The sequence below is a fragment of the Manacus vitellinus genome, unplaced genomic scaffold (assembly GCF_001715985.3).
Source record: "Manacus vitellinus isolate BGI_N305 unplaced genomic scaffold, ASM171598v3 scaffold_8_pilon, whole genome shotgun sequence".
NCBI classification, from domain to species: domain Eukaryota; kingdom Metazoa; phylum Chordata; class Aves; order Passeriformes; family Pipridae; genus Manacus; species Manacus vitellinus.
This window is the reverse complement of record NW_021940864.1, coordinates 18,971,074-18,987,473: the sequence shown is the minus strand read 5'-3', so window position 1 is coordinate 18,987,473 and position 16,400 is coordinate 18,971,074. Positions and strand designations below refer to the sequence as shown.

The 16,400-nt window shown below is 44.6% G+C and overlaps 1 long non-coding RNA gene across 1 annotated transcript in view; it reads right to left on the bottom strand.

The window, feature by feature from the left end:
* Nucleotides 1-6,032, bottom strand: part of LOC108641780 — a 66,819-nt gene extending 60,787 nt beyond the window's left edge. Inside the window, exons 1-2 of the long non-coding RNA XR_001922255.1 lie at nt 5,960-6,032; nt 5,754-5,862 (exon numbers count right to left, since the gene is read on the bottom strand). This is a non-coding gene — a long non-coding RNA (uncharacterized LOC108641780). The remainder of the gene's footprint in view (nt 1-5,753; nt 5,863-5,959) is intronic.
* Nucleotides 6,033-16,400: the final 10,368 nt, after the last annotated feature.

Here is a 16,400-nt window from a genome sequence, read left to right as displayed (position 1 = left end):
GATATTGGGAAAGGAGAGTAATACTGGTGTTCAAAACCCTCATTGTCTAATGTTAATGAAAAAAAGTGGTTCACTAGAACAAAAAACACCACATCTCACATGCTGGGAAGAGAATGGCATAAGCTGCTTCTGGAGAAGAGATTGAGATTCAGTGAAAGATTTGGGGTAGTGAGTCATCATTTGTTAGTGAATTCTTTCAGATATCATAGAGGATGGAAAAATTTCGACTTAAGTTGGTAGAAAGCTACCAAAATAGCTACAAAATGCTTAAAGGACCTTGAAGAAACCTAGTACTTGTCACTTCCCAAAGTTATGCACTCCTGCATGATGACATGGAGAAAGCAAAGGCTCTTGCCCCTAAATAAGAGGTGGACTATAAGTATGGCAGCAACACCCTCGGAATGCTGATGGATAAAGGCAATTCAGGAAAGCAGAGGTGAAGCTTCAGGATGAGCAGGGAAGTCCCAGTGAAGCTGAGCTGATGTCTGAACCCAAGTCAGAAAACTCAGCTCAGGCCCCAACGTACTGTCTGAGTCCATGAGAGAGAAATCCAGGTGATGGAAAATAGCCTATCAGTGCATGGACAAGGACGATCACTCTTTAACATCTCTTCATAACCTTTAGATCAACTTTACAAATCAGGGAGTGCTCTAGAGACAGGGACTAAAGCACATGTGGTTCCCAGGATCTCTAGGAAAAGCTCCTTTATGCCCTCTGCCCCAGTGAACTCCAGATGTTCACTAAACATCTCAGTGAACTCCAGCATTTCTTACGCATCTAATCTGGTTGCAGAGGGTGGAATAAGAAAGATCTCAATTTTGCTTATTAGAAGAAAGCTCTTCCCTTACCTCTGCACTGAGGCTCTTTACTGGGAGTGGAGAGCAGTTGCACATCCACGACAAGGTAGGTTGTTGAGAGCTTGTCTCTTGGCACTCTCACTCACAGGGTCTTGGGAAGCCACGTTCTGCAGCACACAGGCTTCTCTCTGAGTACTACTGCCCTATTCTCATAGAACCAGCTGATTCTGATTCAGCAGTGGTGGCTTCCAGGAACAGAGGGAGTGCCATCCATCTCTAGACAGGTGCTGAATAGAAAAATGAAAGTAACTGAATAAAAATCCCTGGAAACGGAGATGGTAACAGCAAAAAAAAAAAAAAAAAAAAAAAAAAAGGAAAGTAACATTGTTATTCATCAGGTTATTACTTTTGGGAAGGAAACCATGTAACTTAATATTTCTCTGGATCATTCATCTTCATTCTCCTAACTTGATATCAATGGCTGCCAGGTGGTGCCTGTACAGGCTATTCAAATCAGATTATGTTATCATAGTTCTCCAGTCATCGCCAAGAGCAGGATCATGATCATGAGGAGGAAATCTAGTTATTCAGGTACATGTTACCTTATTAAAAGTTTGAGCAAAGTACATTGAGCCATTATAATGGGATTAGGTTTTGAGTTGTGTTCTCAGGGTTGCCATGACTATGTGATTTTGGTACTGTGCTGTGGGGCTTGGAGGGCGTAGCTCCACTCTGACCAACTGCAAATAATCCAGACCATCGTCACAGAGGAGTGGACACCAGCATGGACTCTGGCCAAGAGTGTGAAGCTTGTAGAGATTAGATTTGTCTAGATACAAATGCCTGAGGCAGACACTGAAGGAGAGGTGTGGAAGGATACCAATGCCTACTCACAGTAAGCAAAGCAGCAGTCAGGCAGAGCAAGAAGAAACAGCTTTGATAAACCTTCTAGAGTGTCTCTCAACACCTAGTCCCAGTCTTTTGCTCCAGTATTAACAGATGTCCCTCCAGAAATCCGGTCTTTCTTCTTTAGTCACAGTTGTCACAATAGGGTATGAAGAGTTCCAAAGGGTTTCTTCTCCATCTGACAGAAGTTCACAGATATCCTTCCCCCCATTCTCAGTGAATAGGAATCCACTTAATGATAGGCACTAAAAGGTGCCTTTCATATACAAACAGTGAAGGACAAAAGCTGAGGCAAGCAGGGGGAGCAGACTGTGACGAACACAGGCTTCCTGAACTGCTTTTACAAACAAAGAAGTGTCTTGCTCCAGAGCCAAAAACACAGCATTTTTAACACCACTACTACTATTTGAATGAAACTCCTGTAGACGCGAGTTTCTCTGCCTGGAATCTACTCTTATAATTCAGCAACACACTGGCTGATCCAGGAAATGTTATTAGGGATGAGCCGTGGATAAAATGGCCAGATTCTCCAGAAAATCTTGTCTCAGCGGGACCTGCAGGGTGCAGGTCTCTCAGTGAGTCCTGAGCATGTTTGAAGCCATGTGCATTGTATTTTAAACTTTGCGGTTTAGTTTTTCTAGTTCCACCTTAAAATGGTCACTCTTCACCTTTTAGTCCTGTCACTGGTGCATGGCTAGCATAGGGGGCATTTCCAGCAAGAGAGAAAGCAACATTTCTTCTCCAACTGTTCTTGTGCCTGGAATAACACTGACCTTTTGGGACCACTTACTAGGTTCCTATTCTTAATCTCCTGACAAGGAGTCAAAAGTACCTTGTCAAAACTGACAAGGGTGGTTGCAGCCCTCTCAGAGAATGGCCAAGGCTGACATGTCTCCACACACTCTTTGCTAGGAGTGTTATGGCACGAGGGTCAGCCCTTTCCTGTCATTACTGCAGTTCTAAACCCATGTGGCCACACCAGCCCAGATGTGTGCCTTCTGGTCATTCCCAGATTTTGATGGCATATACATCACTAAATGGGTAGGAAAAAAGAAGTCTAAACACCTTCCAAACCCCTCATATTTCTGTATGTGACTGCTGGATAAGGAAATGCTGTCAGTACTTCAGTGCCCCGGCACAGAACAGAACACTCTCCTACCCATTCCCTGATTCACAAAATACACAGGAGATTTTCTCCTGACCAATTACTCCACAGCACAAAGAAGTGTGATGTACATGCTGTGGCAAGGGACTTCTTCCCTTCTGCATCAGGACCTAAATGAAGTCAAACTCCTAATGTGTGTCTGCAAAGTGCTGCTGGACCTGGAATTAACTCCTAGAGCACACTTACACACTTAAAACCTTTAGCTGTCATAAAGCCTTTTTCACACACTCCTTCCCTGGATTGTTCTACAAACCTGTCATGTGCTCAGGGATAAATCCCTTGATGCAGAGATTTTACTTTTTTTCTTCTTCCTATTATTATAATATATTTTGTAATTATTTTAGTCATCATTTTTGCTTTGCAAATTCAGATTTTAGATCTTGGTATGCTGAGAACACCCATGGATTCATGAAATGCAATAATTTCTATTATGAGATAAATGGGTACAAATGTGCAGTGCAGATTTGCCTAGGACAGGATTCCCCTCTCCTGGGGACTCAATGACTCAGACAACAAAAAAAGAGGCAAGGAGCCTCCCCATCCAGGGTCTTGGCATCAGTCCAGGCTCTTCCCATCTTTTCCCAAGGGATTCACTCCCAAGAGGTGTGTAGTGGATGGAGCAGAGCAGCAGTGGAGTCCTGCGGAGATCCCCATTGGGAAAGCTGGACCCATTAGGTCTGAAGTGACATGCAGGCTCCTGCTGGCTCTCTGCACAGGGAACCAGACACAGCTAGCTGCTTTGTATGAAATCCTGGCCCCACTCACAGACTACCATGTGTCCAAGAAAATCCTCTTTATTCTCATCCTCTGTCTCTCCACAAAGAAATTCTTCCACAGAATTTCTTAGAATCTGAGAATGTTGGCCATTCAGCTGAAGTTTCTGGCCGCAGCACAATTATAATTGGTCTCTCATGGACAGGCTCAGCACGGAGGCCAAAAAACTGCAAGAGTTATTAATGACTGAGTTCCCTTCTACTTCCTAACTGCCAGACAGGCAAGAAAGTTAGAGGGGAACACTTGGGGCTGTGCCACTACTCTCCTCTCATATACGCTGTGCTGGTGCTCCAGCATCTTCTTGCAGACAGGAAGCTGTCCACTGTGCAGACACCAGACAGCACTGAGAGTTGTGGGAAGCAGATCGGGCATCCAGAAGCCCTCTTGGTGCTCAGAGATAATTTTAGGGGCCTTCTCCCCACAGCTGAAGAGTGCATCAGGGTGAAGCTAGCTGCAACCTTTCCAAAGGCACCCGGTTTGCCACAGGCAAGGTTGAAAGGATAAAGAAACACAGCTGGAATGGCAGACTGAGAAACAGAAAGTCATAGATCTTTCCCCCTCCATCCCTCAAAAGAAAAGACCATCTCAGGAGAGGTTCAAATTGAGTAAGAAACATATTATTACGATTATTACATCCCCATTTGACAACAATCACATGGCACAGTGCCAGCTGGCACCAGGAAGCCTTTGTTGCTTCTCCTTCCTTGCCTGATACGCACCGTGAGAAGAATACAGTCCTTGTTCGTTGAGAACTGAAGAATGGGAGAGGAGAGGCCAAAAACACCTCCTTGAACAATCACTATCAAGTAAACAGAGCTACACTTGGGAAACACATATTTTAAATACATTTTCCTTGAAGTTTTTGGGGAGGGGAGCTCCATGTATGGGTTGGGAAGGTGAGCGAGTTTGCACTTGGGCATATTTCTGTGGTGTCAAACAGGCTAGTGGCAGCTAAGAGGAGAGTCCGTGGTGCCTTCATTTCACAGGGGAAGATAAAAGTCCATGAAGCTGAGAATTTAGGGACCCATGCCAACATAGCAGCTTGAGTAAATTTGGACTGGCACTCCATGCTGGTCACGGCTGTGCTCAGCCTCTGATAAGGAGTTGTCTCACAAAAGCTCCTAGTAGTCTGGTGCCATTCCAGCAAGCCACTCTCTTATCAAAGGTCATGTCAAAAATTTGGAGGGAAGCAGGCCCAATAAATGTAGATGTCATAGGACATTGTTTATTCATGCTGATGTTCCTGAAATCATACTTCCCACTGGCAGAACAACTTTATGGAAGCATTGGGAAAAACTGCTGTTTGTTCATCAGCAAAATCATGCATGTCAGCATGCTGCTGTGGTTGAGTAATTTTACACTGAGGTTAGTACAGGGGAGCTAGCACTAGAGGTTTGGAAAAAGTGGATTTCAGAAAGGCTAGTGGCATATCCAGCTCTCTGAATGTGAGACACTTGTACCTACAAGACAGTCTAAAGGAACCATCACCCCAGCACAGTTACTGCCTTTGTCCAAATGTGCATTCTTTTTCCTGACAATCTGCTAGGCCAAGATGTTCATTTCTAGTAGCTGAAACACTGATTTTACCCAAGTAACATTTGCACCAACCTACCTGAGTGATGCAGGACAAGATTTGGCCTGCACAGCCACTGCCTGGTTTGATAAATAAGACAACTACTGTGTTCTTGTCCTGTCGTGACTTCCCAGGGCTGGCCAAGAGACTCTGTAAGGGGATGTCTCACAAGGGATCTTTAGGCATCAATGTTTGGCATCTCCTCCCCAGAAATAATTGCCCAACTATTGTCTCTCTCATGACATGGGTGGCCCTGCAGTGAAGGTCCTACATTTGGTCCTGTTTCTGTTGCAGTTGTTCTGTGATCTTTGGCAAGTTCTTTTAGCTCCCGCTACATCTCAGACCAGTTAAGCTTCACTATCTGAAACAGGCTGGGGCTCAGCTGAAGCTCCATGAGTGTCCTCAGACAAAGTCCTGAGCAGGCTCATCTCCACAATCCTCCCCGAGATGGCAGCAAACCAAGCAGTGTGCTGAAAGTTCCATGGCCCTTGTGAAACCCATGCAGTCAGAAAGGCAGAGACCAAGAAGGAGTTCATACCTTATTTCTAGTCTGCTTTTTTCAGTGGGCTGGTACAGGCTCCTTATAGCTCTGCCTCTCCTCTTGTCCTTTCTTCCACATGCTACCGACACAGGAGAGTAAATAGGCTCTATGAAATAACAATAAATGGAAGTAAAAGAGACCTCTGATGAATGCCCAAATGGATCTGTCAGCAAAACCCTTTCAGTGGTCAGTTCTGCCTCTACCTCCCTTCCAAGGACAAGCATCCTCTTAAAAGAGGCCTGCAGGAGGGCTGTAGGTATCAGGCCTAAGATCACAGCTGGGCTGCCTCACAAAGCATGAAAGTGAGAGGAAAAGGGGAGGGGAGGATAACAGCTAATGTTCTTCAATGACTTGTCCTCCCTTGCTTTTTCAAAACTGCCACTGTCATCATGCAAGGCAATAAGGAAGACAGTGATCTGGCACCATCCACCCTGTGCCCTTCCTATATTAAGATTTAGATTGAGCTGTCAGTGACCAGATACAGCTGGTAAGACAGCTGTAGCTCTCTGCCTGGATCTATTTTGGATTTACTTGCTCCTCCTCTCTTCCCTACTCGCATTTTCCTTATGTAATTTTGAATTATTAAAAATGAAATTTCCCTGGAGATGAGTTTTCATTAATATTGGGATCTGATTGCACCGATGTTGCTCTTAATTTCTCTTTCAGAGAAAAGATGGATTTGCATGCAGGTGGGCAATCATTTTTTCGGGCATGACATCCAACCCAGGTTCAGCCGAACTAAACATTTGATTTTTATCAGGTTGCACGTGATGTGTAGGTCCTGAATAAAGACAGTATGAAATTTGTAGAAGGTTGTCCAAAGCTGACACATGCTGAAGCCCTATCTCCAAGGAGCATGTTCCAGTCAGGTGGATTACGCAGGGAAAGAGAGGGGCTGAACAAAGGGCCGGCCTCCGAGTATGCAATGGTGACACTCTCCTTTTGGAGCAGGAATGGCTGGTATGAACAGCTGGTTATTGTAGGCAATGTCCCACTTCCCTATCTCCAGTCAAGTGTGCTACATGCACCAATGGTTTGGCCTTGGTGACCATGGTAGAGAAGCACAGGCTTTCTGAATGACCAGTGCTTTCTGAGTGCATCAGAGATTTGGAAGGTGTGGATAAATGAAAGTGTAGGACCAGGCTTATTCAGCCACCAGTTTACTACCTCTGTTGAGCCCACACCAAAGCAGCTCCTTCCTGTTCTACCTATGCCTGTAGCTCTTTTCCTGGTACCCCATAAATACTCATCAATAACAGTACTTAGTGCTTTATCACATGTTCTGCCTTCTAAACCCAGACAAGAAAATATTTGACCCTAAGTGATGTTTTCTTCCTCTCCAACCGTACTTTGTAGTATCAGACTTCAATCTATGTCCAACTCAAACTTCAGCTAAAGAATGTGTCGTTGCTAATGTATAACCAGGGAGTGTGAAGCTGCGTGTGAGAACAGCACACACTACCAGTGTGAAAACAAGCTGCAAGTACATAAAGCGGCCTCATTGTGCTGCTGCAGAGAGCATTGTTTGATGTACTTTTTGCAGGACTCTGTCTGGAGACCTCGAGTTAAAGCTAGCTCCAAATGCAGCTGCCTGCTCATTCCAGGGCCAAGCACATCACAGAGGAACTGAAGATTTTTCCCTTCTAGGTGTTTGGTTTTAATCTGCACTGCTCAAAGATGTCGAAGATCTGATTAATACCAAATCTGTCTCTTACCCCATGCCACACTGTATGGAGTCTGTCTGGGAGGACATTTAACAGAAAGCTCCCTATGTCTGTGGACCTTGCATCAGATCTTTCTTCCTCATTGGTAGGCTGAAGCTCGATTTGCTGAGCTTGCTGTTGGTCCCATCCCGCTGCTCTCATATGCAAAACCTCTGCTGTGCGATGAGCTGAGAGACACAGGGGCAAGGGGGAAGCAGCTTCTAGGATGACTGCAATGGTGTGTTATGCACAAAATAAGCCACTTCCTACATTTAAGGATTGCAAAGGCACACATATAGTCGTTTAGTGAGACGCAGTGAACCCATGTGAACCTACTACACTCCCCAGCGCCAGCTAATATCACCAAGGCTTGACAAACTGGCACCCACTTGCAGTGGGCAAAGGTGGTTCAATTAAAATTCCCTTGGATCATCTATGACACTCCAGTTTGGCAACTGGCATGGTAGTTGCAAGGGCAGCGTGGGTGAGCGGTACCTGCAAGCAGCACAGAGGATCACTCAGGCAGGAGAGACCGTCACCCACAGCCACAGCAACCGCCTCAGATGCACTACGTGCTTCCACCCACCACAGAACATTTCCTAATACCCTCTGACAAACCCAGAACACCACTGAAGAACAGAGTTTGCCTGCAGCTAGAGTGCCCAAATCCAAAATGCATGCCACAGCCGGCATGCATGAGGCCAGGCAGAGGCAGGGAGACTTTGCACAGTGTATCTGGAACAACCAGATGGGATAGGTTTCACACAGGTCAACCAAAGCCTGATGGCAGATCAAGGTGGCTGATGGGTGAGTGGAGCTCTCACACAAGAGAAATGCAGCATGAGGAACCAGCTTGGGGCACCAAGCAAGGTTCTCAGAGGAAATGAGAATTAATTTGTGGCTCAAGTGATCCTAGGAGGCATCTCAGGAAGCACTCAGACAGGGAGCACTCTCTGTGTCCCATCTGCTATTAGTAAAGAGACATCTTGCTGTATACACATGACCATGGTGTGCTGGGGTAGTCCTGCTGCCTCTGCCAGATTTGCTCTGGTTGCAAACTGTCCAGGTCTGCAGACAGTGGGCCTGTGATGTGACCCAAACTTTGACAATCTATCTAGGACAGAAGGAGGTCAATCAGCCTCTCACCTCCCCATACTGCAGACTGTGGAGCTCTACTGCAGGTCAAGCCAAGGATGGATGTACCCTGAGGCGCACAAGGGCTCAGGCAGCAGCCCTGCTGATAACTATGGTGTCTGCAGAGGAGACAGGATTGCTTGGAAGAACTTTTATGTATTATGAAACCAGCCATGGCACAGCAGAACAGTAACACTGGGACTCTCAGGGCCTGGCTTCCGTCCCCAGCTTTGCCACGGCCTTCACAGGGTCATGCTGTGGCTCCACCTGAGGAAATGTTGCTGCCTTGAGTTAGAAGGAGGATAATGAAGACAAATCTTTGGGCTCCAGTGTTGGAGGGTCCCTCCCTGCAGGTTCAGGCTAAGAGTGGATAAGAACACCACTTTGCTTGACACAACACTAGTGCGCAGTGTCAAAGATGACATCATGGCATGTGAACAAGCATTTACCCTCTGAAAGAGAAAATAGCAGAAGCATGTGTAATCATTTGCTTTCCATGCCAACATATTTTCCTTATGTAAAGAGAGGCTCTGGCGGCCCTAAGGATGCTGAGAGATGCCTGTGCTCCCCTGTGAAGGTGGAACTATCAGGCAAGGATGCCAGCATACCTGCCTGGGTAAATTTGTGCATGCACTTCATGTTATAATAGGCTTTAGTATCTGATAACAGAGACCTGCTGGAGTCTGGCATGAGGACAGAAGGAATCAAAGGTCATGTCATGAATTCCAGTTATGCTGATAGACATCTACAGCCAGAGGAAGGAGCTCAAGAACAGGAACTGTAAACTGGTTGGGAGGGCTGGAAAACAGAAACTGGTTCAGGGATGACAGGTATGGGTCATTTTGGACCCCAGATGGACAATTGCATGTGCATGTTCGTCACAGGACATAGGAAGGTGTTTTCCTGATGGAGTTACCCATGAACTCTGCCACCACTAGTTTAACAAACAGACTAAGCACACTGCAATAAATGTATTAAATAGCTAGCACATGTCTCTCCAGAGGCCTCCTCCTGATGGAGAAGCTGATTCATGACATGGATGAGCAGATCAGCAGAAAGGTAGGAGATGCAAATATGCAGTGGGTACCTTGCACCAGGGAAACTGTCTGCCCACGGAAACAGCTGAGAATGTATGTGATAGCACAAAGTTGCTCTGCTCACTCCCTACTTTTGCCTTATTTGTCTGATGCTACCACTTGCCTTGTGCCTTATGCCTAGCAGGTGCCTGGGAGGCACAGTTCTCCTGTGGTGCACACTGGGGTCTGAGCAAGTTCATATCAGGGGTGAGACTCGGCAGCTGTGCACGGAGATGGCTCAGCAATTCCTGCACAGCATAGCTCTGTGATGGGTTCTGGAGGCAGGAAGAGGAGCTTTAAGGTTCTACAATACCCAGAAGAAAAGAATGGGATGGGATGGGATGGGATGGGATGGGATGGGATGGGATGGGATGGGATGGGATGGGACGGGACGGGATGGGATAGAACAGGAAAAAAAAAAAGGATGGGGAAGCAGAAGACAAACTCCTTGCAAGTGACTGACACTTCTAGTTGTATCACAATAAATTATCTCATTTTTCTTATTATTTCTTTCTTCTTCATTTAAATGATTCCACTGTTTTCACAACATTCTCCTACAGCCTCAGACTAGATGTGCTCACTCTCCCTTTACTTTTCAAATCAGGACTTCTATTTGGATTCACCTGCTTCATGGCTGTTGCTTTTTGCCTCTTCACAGGTGCTGACAAAGGCTTTGCTAACATTATTTAAAGTCACTTTTGAGTCAGGAAAGACCTGGTAAACAGGCAGGACGTTGAAAGACAGACACAGTATAGGCAGGGACACTACAAACTGCTAGTATGTGTTATCATCAGAACATCTTTTTTCTTCACTCCTCTGCTGTTAGTGGCACATGTCAGGCAGCAACAGAACCTACCTGTGAGGAACTGCACAAGGTGTTGGTTTTTAGCAGCTGAGTAGTCACAAATCTGGGCCACTGAAAGCTGGCTCCAAACTCCTGGCAAACAAATGGGGAAAATCTCATTGAGTTCAGGGAGGTTTGGCTTCAACTTCACGGAGAACAGCCTGAAACTGAAACATCAGATGCATAAAACCCCACCCATGCAGTAACTACCAGGAAAAGGGACCAAAACTGATAGATTTGAGCCTCAGTGAACAGATTAAATCACCCATTTGAATTAGCAATTTAAATAAGCAGGAGACCTTATTTTTAAATATTAAATAAAAACTTCTTTTCATTTATCCTTTTTAATTATTTTCCACAAAGAAAGGTTGATAGTCATCAGGCTGTAACCAAAAAGACCATGTTGACCTAAAACCACATACAGTCTATGCATGAACTTACTGTTACCAGCAGACAGTTTTATCTACACATATTTACTTACCACTTTACATGTTTTTATTAGGTCTTGATTGTTACATTTTTCTATGTTGGGAAATGGTGAGTTATGTATTTTTAATTTGTTATAGAATGACCATTTATCTTTAGAATTGATTCATATCAGGCTGCATACAGAATGAAGTTGGAATCCATTAAAAATTCTCTAAAAACAGTTTTATTAAACACCTAGTTTATTATTTGTAAAACCACCTTTGTTGCTAAACAGAAAAGAAAAAGTAATGTTAAATAAAAGAAGTTTTATCAGTGACTAGTGGGTTAAACAGGTTGTTCCAGGACACCAGATACTCCCACAATGTAGATTTGCTATATCTTGTCCTCTCATCCTCATTTTTCTAATAGACCAGAGGAGAAAAACAAGCTTGTCCTCTTTTTCCAAACCTCATCCAGTTTCTCAAGTATGAATGAGCAAGTCACTAAATTTAAGTTGTTGAATAGACTGAAATGGAATAAATAGTTGTCTACTACTCATGGAAGAGCACTTACTTTCAAAAGTGGATTTATCACTTACCAAGCTTTGGTTCCAGGTGCTTAGGTAGTGGTTTGGTTCAACTTTCTGAAATGTTTTGGCAGGAAGCACGTGTAACTTGATATTTTAAAAAATAATCAAGACAAAGAGAAGCTTTTTATCAAATATACTAAGCTTCCTAATACAGATGACCATTGTTCCACATTTAAATAGCTCTATTTCAACAGAGAGAAAATGTACTGAATTTATAATTTTCTTAACATTTTCTGCCATTGTTATTACCAGTTGTCTGTGATGGACATTAAGAATTGGATGGACCTTAGTTCCCTGCCCACTGACCAGATTACTCTAAGCTGCCACTAAGAGACTGTGGGCGGCTTTAGCACCACAAATCATTGCCCCAGAGACAAAGTTTCCAGCTGAGAATTACAAGTACCCCCCAAGGTGGACAGAGATGTCAGAGCAGTCATGTCCACCCATTTCTTTAATCCTCTTCCACCCACCCTGTTTTTCCTGTTACAATCACCAAGGAAGTCTTTCCATACTGTTTGCGTGACTGGAGAAAGACCCTGGAAAACATGAACAGAGCATAAACCAATGCTGAGATGCCTGCTTGGATTGGAAAGGCATATGAAACAATACCTTGAAGATCCTGTGCCCCCGGCCTCTCTGCCTACCCCTAGGAAGGAGGCCTAATCATGTGGGAAAGGGGCAGCCTCTCCCTGCGGGACACTAGGACACTGTGGAAGAGACCAACATGCTATTTTAAAAGGTTATAATGCCATTCTGTTTTATTGCCAGTTGGCATTAATTAGCTCACTACTGTCCTCTTTCTGAATTGTCTCAACTAAGGAGTATCTGTTAGTGATTTATACTTGGCACTTCCCTGATAAAAGTTTTTCCATTCTAACTCAGCTTGAGCAAGACTTCTCTCCATGCTAACTTCACTGAAGTGTCTCACCTTCCAACTTTTGCCTCCTTTTATAGTAAATACCATGGGAGAGGTAAATTGAGTATTTTTGTGACAGTAGCCTGTCTGATACTCTTCCATCACCAGTGCTCAGTCCGTCATCTTGCCTGGTGGCAACAAACATGTCACCATTAAGAGGAATTGTTTTGGGGTCAGATGCTCCTAACCTCCAGCTTCACTGGCTGAGATGAATCTATGTTATGCCAGCTGAGGATCTGTTCCTTCAGGAAAACAAGGCCTATTGGAAAGACTGCACAGGGAGGAAAACCAGGGTTTCTTAAAAGGTTAGCTAACACTGCTTTAGCTAAAGCCCACCACAGCCCAATTTCTGGAGGCTTATGGAACGTAAATCTTGGATTAACTCGATATTCAGTAGAGCTTTGCAATCCACTCATAACACTTTCCAGTTCAGTGTGAAGAACTGGGCCTCTTTTGAGCCTCTTTTCAGCATTTCTCCAAAGCTGTGGATATCCTTCTCCAGTGAGGGATTTGGAGGGGATACATTATGAGCAGGACACTAATCTGCTCCTCTACTGCAGTGTGTTGGGAAGGGAATCTCAGATGGTATCATGCAGCATTTTATCCCTATTTCCTTTCTAGGGTAACCTGATGGAGACACCAATGTGCAGCCCTTTCAGCCCAGATTCCAGTATTTAACCACTAGAAACATTCTGGTGTCAAGTTTTCACAGATGTTTTTAGGGGGAAGAATATATCCTAGCTCCTAAATCAACTTGAGTAGACAAGGCAGTATGCTGTCACTACTGTGACACTGCTGTCAGTCACTGCTGCTCAGAATTTTATGTATGTCTCAGGAACCATGACAGAGTGAAAAACAGAAGTTTAGTCTGTTAAACACCATTATATACCCTTGGTGCTCACATTTTTACTTTCCATATTCACTCTCTTTTTTTTTTAATGCCTGAGAGGTCTTCTGTTTGCAATTCGGTGTAGGCTTCTGGCTAGAAGAAACAATTAACCATGCCTCCAATCAGGACGGAAGCAGAAAGGTATGGAGAGAAGATTAAAATCAAATCCCCAAACATAAAAGGAAATTTGAAGTAAAAAAATTGAAAAGTGGAACGGCATGCTTCATCTCTATCATTGATAAAATATTTTGCAATCCTGGAAAACTTAATAGCTTCTTTGGCATAATCTTTATGACCTTAAAGGGGTGATAAGGAAAGTAATAAAAAACTGTTTCTGAAAGGGTATGCGTTTTCCTAGTCAACTCAGTTTTTCCGTCTCACCTCCAAGGCTAACATTCAAAAGGAAGTTTGACACATATGGGTTTTGTCGGAACTTGGAAGCTGTTTATTTAGCTTCTCTCAAGATACTACCTATGGAACCTTGCAGAGCAGGGCAAGAAAGGGAGCCCTGTGAAGTGGCAACGGCGTCAGAAAAGTGAAGGGTGCATAGCTCAAACTGCTCAAGTTTATTAAAACAAAATAGGTCAGCAGAGTTGCCCAGAGGGTTACATAAGGCAGAAAGTAGCACTCCACAGGAGAGGAGAAGGGAGCCTGTTAAAAGGCAAAGCCACTCCAGTTTGTTTATGGTCAGAGATAACTGTCTTGTGGTGTGTCTGTTCTCCATAGCTGACAGAGTAAATCACACTCTTTATCTCCACAGCAGATGAGAATTTGGACTGGGCTGTTGTTTTGTGAGCTGTGGATTAAAGCAAATGGGTCTGTTATTTATTATTATGGCTAGCATTATTATTTTGTTCCTGCGATCTCCATCTATGTAAGGAATTTCACCACAATGATTTGCTTGTAGGGAATGTTAGGGATCATAATAGCAGTAAGGATAAAACCTCGAAACACCTGAAAAGGGTATATAAGAAAGATGGGTTGGCAGTTGTGTACAGACAAGGGAAATGATCAAATGCACTTTGGGATCCTGCAGAGCAAGGCTGGGAGCTGACACTCTCATCCTGGCCCAGAGGTCAGCCCAAAGGCCAATATGATATCTGGGAATGTACAAGTACCTGTGGCCTGCTGATGCATCTGTCCCGTACCAGTCTCCCTCTGTTCTGCCTCCTCCTCTTGTGCCAGAAATCCAACTTCATATCTTAAACGCTGCCAGCTCTGTCACAGTTCCCCACCCCTTGGCACAGGCAGGGGAGAGAAGACCCTCTTGCTGAGAGGTCAGGCACCCTGAACGTCTCACATCTCAGTAAGTGTATTCTCACTTTCAGGTATTCAAATCTCAAACCTCTGGTATTTATCCTTCAGAAGTGGAACCCTGTTGTCCCTATTCATGCCTCCTCCTTGGCTCCTGTGACACATTACTCCTTCCTTTCTGCAACCTCGGCTCAGTGACAGAGCAGAGCCACTTTGCAGGGAGAGCTCTTCCCAAAATTAAGCAGAACCCAGGTTGCACTAAAGATCATACAATCAGAGAACATCTGATATCACAGAAAACACCAGTACTATTTTTCATGGTTTTGGTCCGTAAGAGCAAATGGGATCTCTTTGCTTGTTTTCAGACTGACTGATCCAATGACACCTACTGAGTGGGCCATGACCCAGGAAGCTTCTCAGCAGCTCCAGGAACAGGTCCCTGGGAGGAAACATGCACCACATCCCTTTGAGCCATTTGCTGAGAGCTGGTTAGAGAAACAAAGGAGCTTTATCTTTCATGGGAAAATGCTGAATCATCAAAACCCACACTTCTCATAGGGGCACATCAGTTTTCATGACATTCTCAGGAAGAAGTTTCTCTAATGCAGTATAGAAAGCAGAAGGTTAATTTTATTTTGGTGAAGGATAAAGAATTGAAGGAGACAGACAGGGATAAGAGGCTATAACATATTCAGTCCACCGTACAAGCAGTGTGAGAGACAGTTCAAATTTTACTCTGCCTGGTCCAGAACCACGGCTGGATCTGCTCAGCTGTGTGCTCTGAGCAAACACCTGCATGTTGGAGAATAGCTGGAGGGAACAGGGGTGAAGGTGCCTCTCCCTGTATAATTTTTGCAAGACATGTTTGAAAAGGCCTGGGTCTATCCCATGTCAGAATAGCAGTTCTGACACCCTGCAGATGTCTGTACAGGAGAACTCAGCTCTTCTAGCCAGATGGATGCTTTCCATTATTCTACACCTCATCTGCATCCTTCCAACTCACCAACCTGCAGCAGCATCTGTGCCATACATAGGGTCACATCCCTACAGGACAAAATGCCCTGGGATAAGACATAAGAGCCCTCTTCTTCAGTCAGAAAACCACTTCCTTTCTTTCTTATGGAGAAACTTTTCTCCTTACAGGCAACCTCTGCCATGCCAGCATGGAACAGGCTCTTGGCTGTGAGAGCACTGTCTTCTTTCATGCTACACCAATTTACCCTAGTGAAAGATCTGGGCCTCTGGAGCATAGCAAGGATGCTCCTGCCCCAGCACTCAGCCCCTCTCTGGAACAAGCTCACAAAAGCACTGCATGCTTCTATCCCAAACTCTCAGAAATTTATCAAGTTGCTTCTGCAATATCCACTTGGCACAGGAATGCTGCTCTTTAGGGTCACTCTCTTCCCCCAGCAGGTCTGGCCCTGTCTTGTAGGCCCTTGCTGCTGGGTGAAATGCATATTCTTTTGGCACAGAGATGCCTTTGTTCAGTTGACTCTGCTCTTTTTCAAGGATCATCCACAGCCCCTACAGCACTCATTCTGGGGTCTCTTCCTTTTTAGTGCCCCTGAAAGTGTGGTGTTTTCTGGTTCATTTACACCAAAGCTCAATTCAAAAGGGACCCGATGCATTTCATTTTTAGTGGGCCAGACTTTGGCAAAACGGAAATCCTTCTCTGGTGTGTTCTCCTAGGAGGTAGCCATTTCCGTGACCAGTACAGATATTTATTCCTCCTCACATGTGACTGGAGCCCTAATTCCTGGGAAGGAAGAGCACAGCATTACTTGTATAGTCCATAATGCTACAGGCCTTTGAAACTCTGCATTTGCTAGTC